This window comes from Bufo bufo, chromosome 7 (assembly GCF_905171765.1).
Source record: "Bufo bufo chromosome 7, aBufBuf1.1, whole genome shotgun sequence".
Lineage (NCBI taxonomy): Eukaryota > Metazoa > Chordata > Amphibia > Anura > Bufonidae > Bufo > Bufo bufo.
This window is the reverse complement of record NC_053395.1, coordinates 2,036,554-2,053,878: the sequence shown is the minus strand read 5'-3', so window position 1 is coordinate 2,053,878 and position 17,325 is coordinate 2,036,554. Positions and strand designations below refer to the sequence as shown.

General features: G+C 49.0%; 1 long non-coding RNA gene across 1 annotated transcript; it reads left to right on the top strand.

The window, feature by feature from the left end:
• The first annotated feature begins 2,460 nt into the window (after positions 1-2,460).
• LOC121008974 lies at positions 2,461-17,123 on the top strand. Its single transcript, XR_005780658.1, has 3 exons — positions 2,461-2,589; positions 11,624-11,628; positions 17,111-17,123. It is a non-coding gene; the product is annotated as an uncharacterized LOC121008974 (long non-coding RNA).
• The last annotated feature ends 202 nt before the right edge of the window (positions 17,124-17,325 follow it).

Here is a 17,325-nt window from a genome sequence, read left to right as displayed (position 1 = left end):
ACACATTATACACATTACACACCGTACACACATTACACACCGTACACACATCACAATACGGGTGAAAGCAATGAATTACAAATAGGGATGAGAACTTGTCTTTCCAAGGTTCGGGTTATCTAAGAAGTGAGCGCGCTCGGCCGAATACCACGTGTGCCCGAGCGCCGTGCTCCAGTCTGCTCCCCGCACGCTTGTTGGCTGCTGCGCAGGTAAGTGCTGCCCTCTCTGTGCTGCTGTAGCCATGTTGGTTACTGGCATTACAGTCATTGGCCGGAACGCGTTATCGGGTGATATAAAGCACAGACGACGGGTGTTCGGCTCAGTGTTAGTCAGGGAGAGCGGTGCTGAGGAAGGGACCGACCGTGTAGGGAGGATAGAGGAAGATTTCAGTTTTTATACTGGTTAGAGACCCAAAAGTATTTTTAAGGACTATAGTTGTATCTGGCAGCAATATATATTTTTTGCGCAACCTGCACTAAATACCTTACTATAGTTAGACGCTGCGGACAGCGACATTACCTGCAGCACATCTCCTGTGTAACGTGTGCGCAGCCTAAATATCTGTGACATCCATTCAGGGTACTTTTTTCATAGACTGATGACAGTGACTGTTAGGACCTACAGTGGTTATGGTCCTGCGGTCTTCTATTCCTTCCCCAATAGCTGAGCATATGTGATTATAGCTGCCATAGGACATAGGGGGATAGGGTCGATGAATGCAGCTTCCAAGATGATTCTCCCCAGCAAATGGAATATTCCCCAACCATGAGCCTAGACTTGATGAAGGGTGTAACAGGAACACCTTTTATTGATAACACACTGGCTTTTATGAGAAATCCTCCTGCAAGAGGATCTCCCACAGTAACCAAAGGACAATCCCCCAGTAACATACAGAGTTACAGTAACACCGTCCTCTCTCTGCCTGGGAGCTAGTGAGAGGAACCAATTACCTCCAGGCAGAGAGCACACAATTCTCCCAAACGTTGGAGCACAAGGTATCCCCACAACATATCCCCTTATAGCCCCGATCTGGGGGACCAACATATCCAAATTTCACCCAGATCGGTTCAGGGGTTCTTAAAAAACATGGAAGTCCCAAGTTACCGACCACACACGAGGCTCCTGCCCAAACAGTTCCATGAATTCCGCGTGTGCGGTCGATCAATTCACAAAAAGGTAAAACCTGAATATACACAGTGGTAGGTTGTGGTGGCTCACGAGCAAGTAGTTACGGTGCTGCGAGCTCATATAGAGGGGATCACCCCACCGCTCATAAAGGCAAATGTAGTAATAGAGTAATGAGCGAGCACTCATACACTGGGCAACCAGATTGACATGTGCAGAAAATATTTATTAAATCCCCATAAAATACAAGTAATAAAATGTATAAGAACAATGTAGCAATAATATACAACATTACAGTCACATATATTGTGGTAGATATGGTCGACACTATATTCACACCAGAAACTTCCAGTATCTGCTGTTATTTGGGAGGAGGGGGTATTATCTTCTAGCGCTCTATCCCAATATGGGAAGCTGAATGTCACTGACAATGCTGTAGGTGCACTCACTGGGAGCGCAGGAATCCTGAGAATGTGATAAAGGATCTGCTATAAGAGACTTCTCACATTAGCAGGAATCCTGAGAATGTGATAAGGGATCTGCTATAAGAGACTTCTCACATTAGCAGGAATCCTGCGGACACTTTATGAACATACTGCGCTCCCAGTGAATACACCTACAACATTCACTGACATTCAGTTTATCGAATATTTCTATTGAATATATTTTTATTGAATATAGTGTCGATCATATCTACCACAATATATGTGACTGTAATGTTGTATATTATTGCTACATTGTTCTTATACATTTTATTACTTGTGTAGTGTCCCACTAGGTAAAGGTGGGCACTGCACAAGGGTTAATGTGCCTTGACTACATTTACTGTCATGTGTTGTATTTCCCTGGGTTATCTGGTGTCAGGCCTGTCAGGGTGCAGTTTAGCCTCCCAGGCGTTAGAGGGAGCTAGAGAGCCCTGGTCATATATAGGAAGGCCCAGACAGGGGAGGGGTAGTGTATGCCAGGGGACTATAGGAGTCACTTCGTCCACCTGAAGCTCCTGAGGCTAGGCTTAGCTCAGTAGAGACACCCCAGTAGTAGGACAGAACCTCCTGGGAGAAACCCACAGTCCTTCCTCATCCAAGCAAAGATAAGTAACACTGATGATTAAATGGCCAAAGAGAAAAGGGGAGAAGGCGCTCATAGGTGGTAGTAGACAAGATATGTTGTTATTTGTTCCCAGCCAGGGTGAGTGGTTGCTTCTCACCTTGGTTAGGTTGTACTTTTGGTAGTGCAGTTCTGGTGGAGGTAAAATCGTGGGGTGATGTGGGTTGGTGCAGCCGGTTGTCGTCCAAGTTGACCGTGGGCGGGAGCCAAGCCGCCACTTTGGTGCGAATTGTGGTGTATGGGGAGGGGGCTCGTCTGCACTGGGTTCATGCAGTGAGCGGGTGGACACAAGGCGCAGTTCACAACCCAGTTGAGGATACGAAGTATTTTTTATTTTTTGATTAGCAAAGACGACGCGTTTCGGGGTACGCAGACCCCTTTATCAAGTCTAAAAAGAACAACACAAAATTTGATGGTATAATATGTATAAAAATACAATTAAAAATTAAAATGAGTGTAAATATATATATAAAAATATATAAAAATATGAATGAACGGGTCCATAAGTATAAATGGACGAATCAGTGGGTAAAATAATTTTGTTTGGTTAAAACAAAGACGAGAAAGTTGTATATGCATAAATATAAATATAAATAAATATAAGCTTGCGTATAGAGCGTGTAAAATGATATAATAATAAGGGATAAATGAATAAATACATATATGCAAACGGATGTGAATTTCTTCAAATCTAAAAGACAAATGTATTTCTGGATGGGTATGTGAGTATGTCAGAGATACTGTGTATGGGTCATATATTGTATAATAAGTACCTGTATCCTTGTCACCGTAGGCTAATTGGAGGTCACTCTTGTTGGAGATCCCTAATTTGGGGGGTGTACGGCGGTCCGCACTGCTGTGATGGGTAATAAAGTGATGTTTAGTAGGGTGGCGTTTACATATAGAAATGGGAGGGACAGAATCAGCAAGGGGTTCCTGTATAGGAGAGGGTGGATGAGAGAATGTAATTCTACTGGTTGGACTATGTTTCATGGTTGGTTGGATGGTTCAGGTGGGAATTAGTTCCTGGGGGACGTGGATGGGTGGCAGGTATGGGGAGAGTCACTGTGGGTGATGTAAGGCATGGATCCGGGTTTGGTGCAGAATGCAGATAGGCACTGGGCAGTGAATGGTGAACAGTGATGGTCTGTTTGGGATGTGGGGGGTGGCAGTGGTTGCTGGGTGGCGGTGACGTGATGTATAGAGATGGAAGGGACAGGATCAGCAAGAGGTTCCTATACAGTGAAGGGTTGGTGAGAGAAAGTGATTCTACTGGTTGGGCTGTGTAGCATGGTATGTATGATGCAGGTGGGAGTAGTAAGCTGGGGTGCGTGAATGGGTAGCAGGTTGGGGAGAGTAACTGTGAGTGATACAAGGCTAGGATCCGGGCTGGGTGCAGATTGCAATAGGCAATGAGCAGTGGACAATAATGTGGGGGATAGCAGTGGTTACCTTGGTAATGCGGCCGGTGAGTGTCCTCCAGTGGTAGCGCTTCTGCACGTGTAGCCAGTGGTGTGCAGAAGCGCGCTCTATCCAGTGGTTATGAGGGCGGGGGGGGGGGGGGGGGGGGGCGGGGCCGGGGCGTGTGTGGTGGGCGGTGATCACTGTTGGTGGAGGGAGGACTGTGTATGCTGGAGCGGGGGGGCGGGGCTTGGCACGGTGGGCGGAGCGGTGGGCGTGGTGGGGAGCCGGACCTGAGTGCCTGGGTATGTGTTGTGGTGGTGGGCGGGGCGGCGTTGCGGTGCAACAGCGGGCTGGAGGGGGTGTGGCTGAGGTCCATAGGAGCCGGTGGTGGGGGCAGGCGTGGAGGACATGGGAGGAGCGGGGCATGTTGCTAGGGACGCAGCCGGGTTGTTCGGACTATGGAATGGGTGTATGGCCTGCCGTGTGAGGGGCTGGTGGATGCCGATGTTGGGGTGTGTATATGTCCTGGGGGAGGGAGGGGGGGGGGGGAAAATTCGGCTGGTGTATAGGTGGATGGGGGTAGGAGTCTGTGTGACTGGCCGGCCATAGGTGGGCCTGATGGGTACACACCCAACTACTTCTAACACACAAATCTCACACAGACTACATCAGACTAAACAGACAGACCACAGGTAGACTAATACAACATGAGCGTGAACTCATCGAGAAAAAAACAGCCAAACTCAAAAGAGATAGGACCGACTTCCAGAACAATAACATCCACTTCTGGTCCAAAAACACAGACCCAACCAATATGCCTAACCAAGATCCACCCAACACACACTTGCCAGCCAAGCACCGCACTCAAACACATCACACACAGAATCACCCACATACATTCCAAAAAGCACCATCCAAACAGCAACCCGGCATGTTCTTTCGCAAAACAAACACACACCACCATCACCAACCCACATCCAAACCCACCCACAATCCGCATACCAACACCTCATCCCACAGTCCCCACCCAACCCCACACCGAGAGTCACCTCCAGCTGGGTATCAGCCCAACCGAGATGTACACCATTCAATTCTTCCTATAACACCCCCAAACCCCAACACACGCATGACCAAACCACACTCCTTCACCATCCATCCAGATACCCACTCTGGTACCCCCATTTTCTTCACCCCACCATCCATACCTCAACACAGCAATCACACCTCCGTCTCACCGTTAGAACTCCCAGAGGGATGTCCACTCAACCTGCCCCCCACTTCATTTGGTCCCACCAAACCTTCACCACCTCCAAACAGATTAGACTCCTCTGCCTATGAGGACTCACTACTCACAGTTCATAATGATAGCAATCTGGACAACCCTCCTGTATCCCCCTATCACACTAACATCGCATCAGTCTCTTTTTTACCGCTTCCGGGGACCCTGACCCCACAAACAACTTATGTCCTCAAACACCCATCAGGGAAGACCTCTACAATAACAGATTTCTTCAAAACAAAAACAGCACCAACCCAAAAAGGGACCAAAAGAAAAAATGCAGACGAGGACGGAGAGGAGGAGGAACTATCAGACGTCTCACCAAAAACAAAGGAACCAAAGAAAACCCCCCAGAACAAACACAGTCCGAAACGGAACAAAACTGTACAACTGTGAAAATTTTTAATCTCTCTGGATATGACCTCACACAAGCACAGATCACCTTACTCAAAAGAGGGCTAACCTTTTGCCCAACAGAAAAGTTCAACGAATTTGAATTATTCGTTGATCTTAATGCATTTATTCGTAAAATCACACTACAGCGACATTTCGCTATTCGAGCTGAACAACCCACAGCGAGAAAAGAAGACCCCCCACAGGACCCAAGCTTGGATATCACTCTACACACTGAACTCAAACCAAAATCCACTTTCAATCCCATTTACCATAGAGGCAACCACATAAATACATTTTTTTCCCTCGTTTCCAAAGACGTCAGAACCATCAACAAAAACACCAGCACCAAACCGAACCTCACTAAGAAAGAAAAAGACGCTCTGAAAGAACTAAGCACTAACGATAACATCATAATAAGGAGTGCAGACAAAGGAGGCGGGATTGTACTGCAAAAGAAATCTGACTACATCAAAGAAGCACACAGGATCCTGGAAGACACCTCTTATTACAAACCCCTCACCTTTAACCCTCTCACCGAGGAGATAAAGGAACTCGGAACACTATTAAAACAAGCTGAAGACAACCATGTACTAAACAAAAAAGAAAGGGAATTCATCACCATTGATCACCCAACCACAGCAACATTTTACCACTTACCAAAAGTCCACAAAAACATCAAAAACCCGCCAGGAAGACCCATCATATCAGGGATCAACTCCCTGACTAGTAACTCCTCACACTACGTCGACCTTTTCTTACAGAAGCATGTCACTAACCTCCGTTCACACCTTAGAGATTCCGCCCAACTTATTTCCTTACTAAAGGATATCAAATGGAACCCCTCGTACCGCTGGATGACACTAGACGTAGCATCCCTATACTCAAACATTCCGCACGAAGCAGGTATCACTACATCTCAATATTATCTAGATACGGATAACCAACTCTCTTCAGAACATAAGACATTCATCACAGACGCTATCCGTTTCATCCTAACCCACAATGTGTTCAACTTCGAAAACTGTCTGTATAAACAGCAGAAGGGGACCGCTATGGGGACGCGTTTCGCGCCGAGTTACGCTAACCTCTACATGGGACGTTTTGAAGAACAACTAATCTACAATAATCACAACTGGAACGACATGATCATCTTCTACAAACGATACATCGACGACCTCATCATAATCTGGGGAGGAAGCAATAAAGAGGCAGAAGCATTCATTACACACCTCAACACCAACACCTGGAACCTCACCTTCACAGCCAACATCTCAACCACTTCAATCGAATACCTGGATCTACTCCTATTCCCCTGCAATGAAAATATCCAAACCAAAACCTTCTTCAAAAAAGTGGACGGAAACAACTATCTGGACTTTAGGAGCGCGCACTACAGAAAATGGAAGAACAACATTCCATACAGCCAATTTAAACGAATAAGGAGGAACTGTTCTACCAAAGAGGACTTCATTACCCAAAGCAAGATCCTACAGAACAGATTTATGAACAAAGGATACCCGAGTAAGATCGTTGAGAACGCTTTCTCCCGGGCAAACAACCTAAGTCAAGACGAATGCCTGATGATCAAAACCAAACCAAAAGAAACAGAAACTACAAATCCGTACAAAACATCACTGATCACCACCTACAACACTAACCACGAAACCTTAAGGAAGATCCTGATGAAGCACTGGCACATTTTAACTAATGATCCATACCTCAAACCCAACATACCACAGAGACCACAAATCACATTCAGAAAAGCAAAGTCGCTAAAAAACATCCTGGCCCCAAGCAAACTGAAAAAGAAAAAAACAGCCTCACTCAATACTATCAGTGGGACCCCTGCCCCTGTTGGCAGCTTCAGATGTGGCCACACTCTGTGTAAATGCTGTACCAACATCTCTAACAAAACACAGACCTTTAGGAGCAAAACTACTGGCGAAGACTTCAAAATAAAGAATTTCATCAACTGTGCAACATCATACGTGATTTACTTATTGGAGTGCGATTGCGGTTTACAGTACGTTGGCAGGACAATCCAGGCCCTAAGGGAACGTATCAACAAACATAGATCCAACATCACCAAGGGATACCTAAAACATAGCGTCTCCCGACACTTCCTGGCTACTCACAACCAGGACCCCTCCAAACTATCCATCACCCCCATAGAACACATTGAGGCCCATTGTCCAGACAGATACAGGACCCTCCAAAGACGTGAGATGTTTTGGATATTCAAGCTCCACACACTTGAACCCAATGGACTAAACGAGAGCATAGAAACACAGTGTTTTTAGCACCCACGCTATCATGTCCCACCCCGCCCCCCTCTACTCCAGTTCCACACTCTCCCACGCCTCCATAACACAACTAGACACTCGGTCTGACCCCAGGACCCACCGTCCTGCTGACACTCGGCCCCTCATCCAACTTCCTTCCCAGCGGGACCCTCCATCCGGACTTCCAGTCCACCTTGTACACAGCCCCCCCCACACCAACCAATTGGTCCGCGTCCCCATCCCCGTTCCAGTCACTCCAACACATCCAAGCAATACCCCAATACGCTCATCACACCACACATTTCATCCACATCCACACCCCCTTACCTCCCCTCCACACCCTACAGCACCCACCACCACCCCTAGCCATCCTCCTTACACAAGTCCCCTCCCACCACTCCAGTACCCCCCAAATCAAGCCAGTCCCCCCTCATCCACCCATGCCAGTCCCCCTTCATTGGCCAGCCCACACCATTTTTCCACCCTCTGCCAAAACATCGCAACAGCAGTCACCACTGCATCCGCCGCCCAGCAGCACCAGCTATGGGACCGCCCCTCCCCATCAGGCCCACCTATGGCCGGCCAGTCACACAGACTCCTACCCCCATCCACCTATACACCAGCCGAATTTTCCCCCCCCCCCCTCCCTCCCCCAGGACATATACACACCCCAACATCGGCATCCACCAGCCCCTCACACGGCAGGCCATACACCCATTCCATAGTCCGAACAACCCGGCTGCGTCCCTAGCAACATGCCCCGCTCCTCCCATGTCCTCCACGCCTGCCCCCACCACCGGCTCCTATGGACCTCAGCCACACCCCCTCCAGCCCGCTGTTGCACCGCAACGCCGCCCCGCCCACCACCACAACACATACCCAGGCACTCAGGTCCGGCTCCCCACCACGCCCACCGCTCCGCCCACCGTGCCAAGCCCCGCCCCCCCGCTCCAGCATACACAGTCCTCCCTCCACCAACAGTGATCACCGCCCACCACACACGCCCCGGCCACGCCCCCCCCCCCCGCCCTCATAACCACTGGATAGAGCGCGCTTCTGCACACCACTGGCTACACGTGCAGAAGCGCTACCACTGGAGGACACTCACCGGCCGCATTACCAAGGTAACTACTGCTATCCCCCACATTATTGTCCACTGCTCATTGCCTATTGCAATCTGCACCCAGCCCGGATCCTAGCCTTGTATCACTCACAGTTACTCTCCCCAACCTGCTACCCATTCACGCACCCCAGCTTACTACTCCCACCTGCATCATACATACCATGCTACACAGCCCAACCAGTAGAATCACTTTCTCTCACCAACCCTTCACTGTATAGGAACCTCTTGCTGATCCTGTCCCTTCCATCTCTATACATCACGTCACCGCCACCCAGCAACCACTGCCACCCCCCACATCCCAAACAGACCATCACTGTTCACCATTCACTGCCCAGTGCCTATCTGCATTCTGCACCAAACCCGGATCCATGCCTTACATCACCCACAGTGACTCTCCCCATACCTGCCACCCATCCACGTCCCCCAGGAACTAATTCCCACCTGAACCATCCAACCAACCATGAAACATAGTCCAACCAGTAGAATTACATTCTCTCATCCACCCTCTCCTATACAGGAACCCCTTGCTGATTCTGTCCCTCCCATTTCTATATGTAAACGCCACCCTACTAAACATCACTTTATTACCCATCACAGCAGTGCGGACCGCCGTACACCCCCCCAAATTAGGGATCTCCAACAAGAGTGACCTCCAATTAGCCTACGGTGACAAGGATACAGGTACTTATTATACAATATATGACCCATACACAGTATCTCTGACATACTCACATACCCATCCAGAAATACATTTGTCTTTTAGATTTGAAGAAATTCACATCCGTTTGCATATATGTATTTATTCATTTATCCCTTATTATTATATCATTTTACACGCTCTATACGCAAGCTTATATTTATTTATATTTATATTTATGCATATACAACTTTCTCGTCTTTGTTTTAACCAAACAAAATTATTTTACCCACTGATTCGTCCATTTATACTTATGGACCCGTTCATTCATATTTTTATATATATATTTACACTCATTTTAATTTTTAATTGTATTTTTATACATATTATACCATCAAATTTTGTGTTGTTCTTTTTAGACTTGATAAAGGGGTCTGCGTACCCCGAAACGCGTCGTCTTTGCTAATCAAAAAATAAAAAATACTTCGTATCCTCAACTGGGTTGTGAACTGCGCCTTGTGTCCACCCGCTCACTGCATGAACCCAGTGCAGACGAGCCCCCTCCCCATACACCACAAGTAACACTGATGGTCAGAGGAACCATAAAGTAAGAGCAAGAGTCAATACGGGAAGAAGATATATTTTAGTTCTAGAAAGGACAGTGTACGCTATTTCTGAGGAAAGGTACAACCTGATTCTGAGTGCGTTGTGGATTTACCCTCTGAGTATCTTGCATGATTAATACCTGCCATCTTGTGGAGTAAGCCTGCTTGTGAAGCTGTGATCTGAAGGACTGTGTTACCATCTGTATGTACAAAGTTGGACTGTTTAAGTAAAGCAACGTTTGGTTCACTATACCACCTGTGTACCTCACTTATTCCAACTATAAATTGGTGTGCCACCGTTACAGGCACTGGCGTCACGAATCCAACAGGGACCTTGCCCCAGGCACACAAAATACCAGTAACATCCAGGGCACCTCATCCACCATCAGGCCTGGTCCCTACATACCGAGTGTGCCCCAGAGGAACTGTGTCTACCTCTCCTTCACTGCCGCATGCCTGCCCAAGGTTCTCCAATACAGTGAGCAACCCTCCATTGCCCATAACTGTGACCTCACTTCGCTATACCCTGCAGGTCTGGCGTGCTGCATAAATTGGCGTCACGAACAGGATAACGGACATTCCTGCACCATTGCGGATATAAAACTGTGTGCTGAAAATTGCCTTAAAGTGACCAAGCCCTATTGTTTTATTAAGAATTGCTGGGCCAAAGAACTGAAAAGAATTAGCGGTGTGAGGATAATATTTTCTGGACTGTTTCCTGCTTATTTAAGCCACCGCTTGCTGTCAGTGAATAGACAGCGATTTTGCCCACTTAACCTGAGGTGGATTATAAGTGCGCCTTGTGGAATCGTTTGGCGCGAAAAAGAGGACTTTGGCGCGAAAAGAACCAGGCGGAGTCATCGCCCGGCCAGCAAGGAGGAAGAACGCCGCCCTGTCTGGAGAAAAAGTGCCGCCTACCTGAGTCCCGGAGCTACGAGAGGCCGCGCCCACCTGCTGACGCTGTACGCAGGACGCTAAACGCCCGTAGCCACGCATCTCGCGAGACTTGGAGCGAGCACCACCGGAGTGAGTACAGACTTAAAACTTGTACCGGCTCCTCCGATCACCTTGCCGGAACCTTCCGACCCCTGCCAGGGCACCAGAGGGAGCCCCATTAGTAACCAAAGACTTTTCTGAAAAAAAAAAAAAAGGTTGCCGCTCTGGTCCGCTCTGCTACATTTAAAGGGCCATACCCACCTAGCAACGCCATGTCCACACCTGAGGAAATCGGACAGGTGGCCCCAGTCATGCCTTCTGAAGTATCCACAGCCGACCCTAGGGCCCCTGCCGCCGCGGCACCTCCAAGCCTGATGCCGTTAACCATGCCATATTATTTTGGGGCCCCCTGGTTCCCACGTTATTCAGGGGAAGCCCATAAGTTAAAGGACTTTAGGGAGCAGATACTGGCCTTGTTCCGGCTTTATCCCATAAATGCCGAACAGCAAATGGAGATCCTCCTAGCTCAGTTAGAAGGGGCCGCCCGCAGGGAAGTCATGTCGTGGCCCCGCTCTGAGAAAAGTAGCCTGGAACAGATCTTTGATCGCTTGGGCACCACGTTTGAGGCCAGAACGGTGTCAGAAGTTAAAATGCGTTTCTTCAGCAGAAAGCAGCAGCCTGGAGAGTCGCTCCGCGATTTTGCCCTGTCCTTACAAGAGACACTGAGAGCTGTAGTCCAAGTGGATCCTAAAGAAGCTGAGGATCAGGACCGGACTCTTAGAGAGCAATTCATTGCGGGCATAAGTACTGAGCATTTAAAGGGCCAGCTACGGATGTTGTCAGCTCAACACCCCCATTGTACATTTTTGGACTTTAAGGAATTGGCCATCAGTATACTAGGCCAGAACCCTGCTCCAGGGCCGGCAGCCTCCTATGAACCCCAGGCTTGTCAGCCCAAGACTGTGAACGTGGCGTCTGCAGGGGTCAGTCAGGCGACCCAAGCTCCAGTCACAGATGTAGTGGCAGCCCTCATGGAGCAAGTGAACCATCTTACTCTAAGTCTGGAGAAGGTGTGTAAGAAAATCGAGGGGTGGGAGAGACCATTGTTACTGGAGGATGAAGGCCCTTTTCCTCCGAGGCTCCCACCTGCCTATAGGGATGTATATCCAAAAGAACCTGATGGGCGACCGAGGTACCGGCCCAGAAGTAGAAAACAGCCTGTCTGCCACCACTGCAAGAAATATGGACATACTGAATCAATGTGCTGGCAGTTAAACGGGCAACCCCTGAGGCAGAGGACCGCCACTCGGGAGGTAGAACAGTAGGTCCAAAGGATCCAAGCTGGATACCTGAGTATGTAGGATCCCGTCCAAAAATTAATATATGCATCAACGGGATACCCTTTGAAGCCCTCTTGGACACTGGGTCACAGGTCACCACCATTCAACGGCCTGCCTTTGACAAGTTCTGGGATCCAAGTCTTCTCACCCAGCCACCAGAGTCCTGGCTAGATATCATTGCCAGCAACGGTAAGCCAGTGAAAGTGCATGGGTATTGGGAACCTACCCTTCAGGTGGGAGAAGCCACCCTGCCACAGCAGGGCGTGATTGTGGTACAAGCAGGAGATAAAGGAGGACACCCTGTGATCTTAGGGACTAACGTTCTGAAAAATTGCTACTCCGAAGTACTTGACGCATTAAATCAAACTATATCTTCAGCCTCACCTGCTTCCAGAAGAGTTATTCAAAAGACTATCAGCGTGCTGTGTGCGCAACAAAGGTTCGCCAACAAGACAGGAGAAATTTGCACTGTCCGGATCCGGGATAACCGGCCGGTAATTCTGCCTCCAAATTCCCAGATCATCCTGTGGTGCCGTGCTGTGTTAGGGATCCAGGGCCAGGACTATCAGGCCTTAGTGGAACCTATTCCCATTGAAAATCATCCCTTCGTACGGACAGCCAAGAGCCTGGTGACCGTGTCTCAAGGTAAAGTGCCTGTCCGTTTAATTAACTTTGGTGATCATCCCGTCACTCTCTTTAAACACTGCCCCGTTGCTCAGCTTTTTCAGGTGTCTTTCCAGGATGTGATCCATCTGCCTGCCACGGAGGCGTTCCAGACCACACAGAGCAGCAGCGCCCCTACAACATCCTGGTGGGAAGAACTACATGTGGGGAACGAATCCACCCCAAAAGAGCAAATAGAGGGAGTCCTGAGGCTGGTGAAGGAGCACCACCAGGCTTTCAGCAAGCATTCCACGGACTACGGAGAGGTCAGTGTAATCAAACACACCATACCCACTGGCTCTCATCCTCCTATTAAGGAGAGATACAGACCCATAGCACCTACTACCTATCAGTCTGTGAAAGAAATGATAAAAGAGATGAAAGACTCTAATATAATCCGGGACAGTCATAGTCCCTGGGCTGCGCCCCTAGTTCTTGTCCGAAAAAAAGATGGCAGCATAAGGTTCTGCGTGGATTACAGAAAAATTAATCAAATCACCCACAAAGATGCATATCCATTGCCACGCATTGAAGAGCCCTTGACTGCTCTGGGGTCATCAGCCTATTTCTCAACCTTGGACTTAACCAGTGGGTACTGGCAAGTACCCATGGCCCCAGAAGATCGAGAAAAGACTGCTTTCACTACACCTATGGGCCTGTTTGAATTCAATTATATGCCGTTTGGACTGTGTAACGCTCCGGGAACGTTCCAGAGGCTGATGGAACGTTGTTTAGGCCATAGGAATTTTGAGACTGTACTCTTATATCTGGATGACGTCATTGTATACTCCAAGACGTATGAGGACCATTTAAAGCACCTGGGTGAGGTGTTCCAAGTTCTTACTAAATATGGCCTCAAAATCAAGCCATCCAAGTGCCACCTGCTGAAACCGGCGGTCAAATACCTCGGGCACGTTGTCAGTGCTGAAGGAGTCCAGCCTGATCCTGATAAACTTGCTGCTGTCCGCAACTGGCCTACTCCTACCACCGTGAAAGAGGTGAGAAGCTTTCTCAGTTTTGCAGGGTATTACAGACGCTTCAGCCCACATTTCGCACAAATTGCGGATCCCATCCAGGAACTCCTGAGGGGGCATCCAAAGAAGAGCCCAAAAACTCCTATTCCTGTTGAATGGAACGAAGAACGAGAAATTGCCTTTCAACTCCTAAAGAAGAAGTTGACTGAACCCCCTGTTATGGGTTATGTAGTGTACGGGGACTGTAATGCCCGTCACTACAAAAGTGTCACTTGGTGTGCTGTCGTCCCTCCTTAATTATGGGGAAGTTGGTTTATGTCATCTTTATAAATTGTCATGTAATGTAATGCTATGTATTTCCCTGTTACTGTGAAACTTGCATGTACAGGCCTGCTAGGGGTGTCATTCCAGCTTCTAGTCACTAGAGGGAGCTAGGGAGCCCTAGTTTATATAAGGCCCAGACAGGGAAAGGAAGGGCAGTCTAGAGTTGTAGTTGGAGTCTAAAGTTGAGTCTAGAGTTGTGGTTGGAGACTAGACCATGTCAGAGACAAGTCCAGGCCTGAAGCCTGCGGTCCAGGAGAGGGTTTTGCAGTCCCTGTAACCGGGTTCCAGATTCAAGGAGAAGGTTCCCCTCCTGAATTCCCATATGCCGAAACAGGAATACCTCAGTTAAAGAGCCTGAGGAAGCTGAGAGGGAGACAGAGGCAAAGCGCAGAAAAGCAAGAGGTACTCAAGATAACAGAGGAGGTACTTTATAAAGAGAGAACCAAGGATATACGCCAGAGTTAAGGTATTGGGCCTTGGAGAAGATTTTCTATGTCCCAGGATCAGTCAGGAATAGAGTGCAAGCTCCTGTACTGCAAGTCCTGTGTTTCACACTCTGAAGTCACCTTGCTTAATCTGTATTGCCTGCATCGACCGTATTGAAAAATCAACTGTATGCAAAGGAACTGCGCTTCCGTTAATGTCTCTATATGGAAACTACTAAAGTTGGAGTTTTGTTTTAACATCACGTGGTTCCTCAGTTATTCCTGCTATCAGCAAACGGCGTGCCACCGTTTAATTGGCACTGGCGTCACAAACATTTTCCTACCATCACCTGCCTATGCAGAGTCAGCCGTCTCAGGTTAGTGTTTATTGCACTACTACACCCAGGAACACATTTCTACACACAACTTGAGTACGCTGCACCTCTCTTTTGGCGTCACGAACAGGATACGCACGCTTTCTAGTGCAAGAAGCGTGAACTTTGTGCCTTATACAGTTGCCCTGTGACCAAAGTGACAAATTACCTGTTTATTTAAAGTGGACTTTGTGAACTGAAAAACATACCAAAAGTGTTCCTAAAACCTCTAAAAAGCGCTGTGCAGTGTTGCGCTACCAAGAGGAAGGAAATCGCCACATCGGAGTGTGGTTTTGTGGACTTTTCATCATCCTGCTTGCTGTCAGTGAATAGACAGCGTTTCTTGCTAAAGATGGCCGCTGAGCTTGCTGAAATAACTGCTGCGTCATCTTCATCCCGAAAAGGCGGGAAAAATTGGCGCCTTTCTGAGGAAATAGCGGGAAGGAGTTCAAGGTCAGGCGCCACGGCTTATCTGGACATTTGCATGTCTGCCAGCATGGACTCCGCCTTCCATATACTGGAATACCTGGGGGGCGGCCTCCCAGTGCAGTGGGAGGATCTGGCTGAACTTATTGGCGCCACCCTATCGCTCTCCAGAGAAGGATCGAGCATGCTGGAAAGTGAACAGAGCGCTGCTGCAATGTCCGCACCTGAGATTTCAAAAATGAGTGCTATTGGTGTAGAGCCAGAGGAGGCTCCACCGGCCTACTCTCCGGGACCGGAGAAACCCGCCTGCCCGCCACGGGAGAAAGAACCAGAGCCCTGCTATGGCTCTTGGAGAGACTTCTTTCAACCCTCTTTCAAGTGGTCGTCACTTATGGCAGAGATCCGGGAGGCCGCTATAAAGCGGAATACAAAGACTAAAATCTATTATGAAGAGTTGACCAAGACAATCCATGAAAGACACACCAACACCCAACCCCACCTGGAGAGGAGAAAGGGGTTGGTGGTGTCCTTTGACAAAACCCGTGGCTACGGGTTCATCCAAGACTATCTGACTGGCAGAGACTTATATGTTAATAGAAGATCTGTCAAGAGAGACTACCTCCCTTCCTATCAGCACAGCCTCCGTGAGGGAGAGGAAGTGGAGTTCACCCCTGCCGAGAGCCTGAGAGGCCCTTATGCCACTGCCGTGACCCGTCCCAAGCGAGAACCTGAGGACTGGTAGGCAGAAGAAGACTACTCTGGCTGCGAGCGGGAACCGGAACGCTCTCCAGAGCCGGCCCATCACGCCTTCCAGGAGCGGAGCTCCTTCATTGGGCCTAACGTCTTCAGGCAGCCAACCGTGTTGGAAAAATGGGTGAGCCCTTACCCTTCCCCCGAGCTGCCTCGTCGGGAGAAGACCATGCAGGAGATGGAAAATCTAAAGGGACTTCGAAATACCTTTGAGAACATCCGGAGGGGTCGGAGACCCGATGCATCACCAGAACCTGCAGAGGCCGAGTCCGTGCCATCGGTGACAGTACCTGCGCCGGCGGCGCCAGCAGATGACCGCGACTCTGACACGGAGAGTATCGGTGAGCAGATTGTCCGGCTGGAGGAGAAGTTGCGGGAGCTGCGCAAGATCGCGACCGCCAGGATCCAGACGCCGCCGAAGAAGGACGAGGTAGGGGGGCCTGTCACCACCCGTAGACTACCTTCTGCTGCCACCGCTCCGCCAGTGCCCCAAAGAAGACCCCCTGTTGCTGTGAATTGCTGCACAGAGCCCACCGGACCGCTTGCGGCGGCGGTATCCACTCCACTTCATCCCACAATTATCATGCCGGGACCGGTACGGTCCACCCAAGGGTTTACCCCTAGGCCCATGGGGCCAATACCTATTAGGGGTCCCTTCACGTTGCAGCTTCCCCCTAACACTGTTATGTGGGCACATCCTCCTGTAGAGGACTACTACAGGCCGTACTTGCCAGCAGAGCCAAGTGGTTATGATATGCCTCTGTAAACCAGCCTGCTAGGCCTTTGATTTATTTCACCAACGAAAAATGCTGTTAACCCTTCCAGGACAGGAGTCCTACGTTTTCCTGGTCCTTTGTTGCGGCTGCCAGTTCATCCACGGCTCAGTGGTGGGTGTTGACCACTGAAGTATTAAAGTCAACAAAGCCACGTTTGTTTCCAGGACCTCCTGCCTGCTTTTGCTACCCCACGCCAAGTTGTGCCTGTTCCTGAGTTGCACCTTTTACCCTTATCCCCCTTTTCAGGTTGATCAGGGGTGTTACAGCACTTGTCTTTGCTGTCATTTTATTGTGCAACTTTATACTAAGGAACCGTGCCCGGAGACAGACTCAAAAGAACCTGAGCCTCTGAGATTTTTGCTCTTTTAAAAGGAAATGT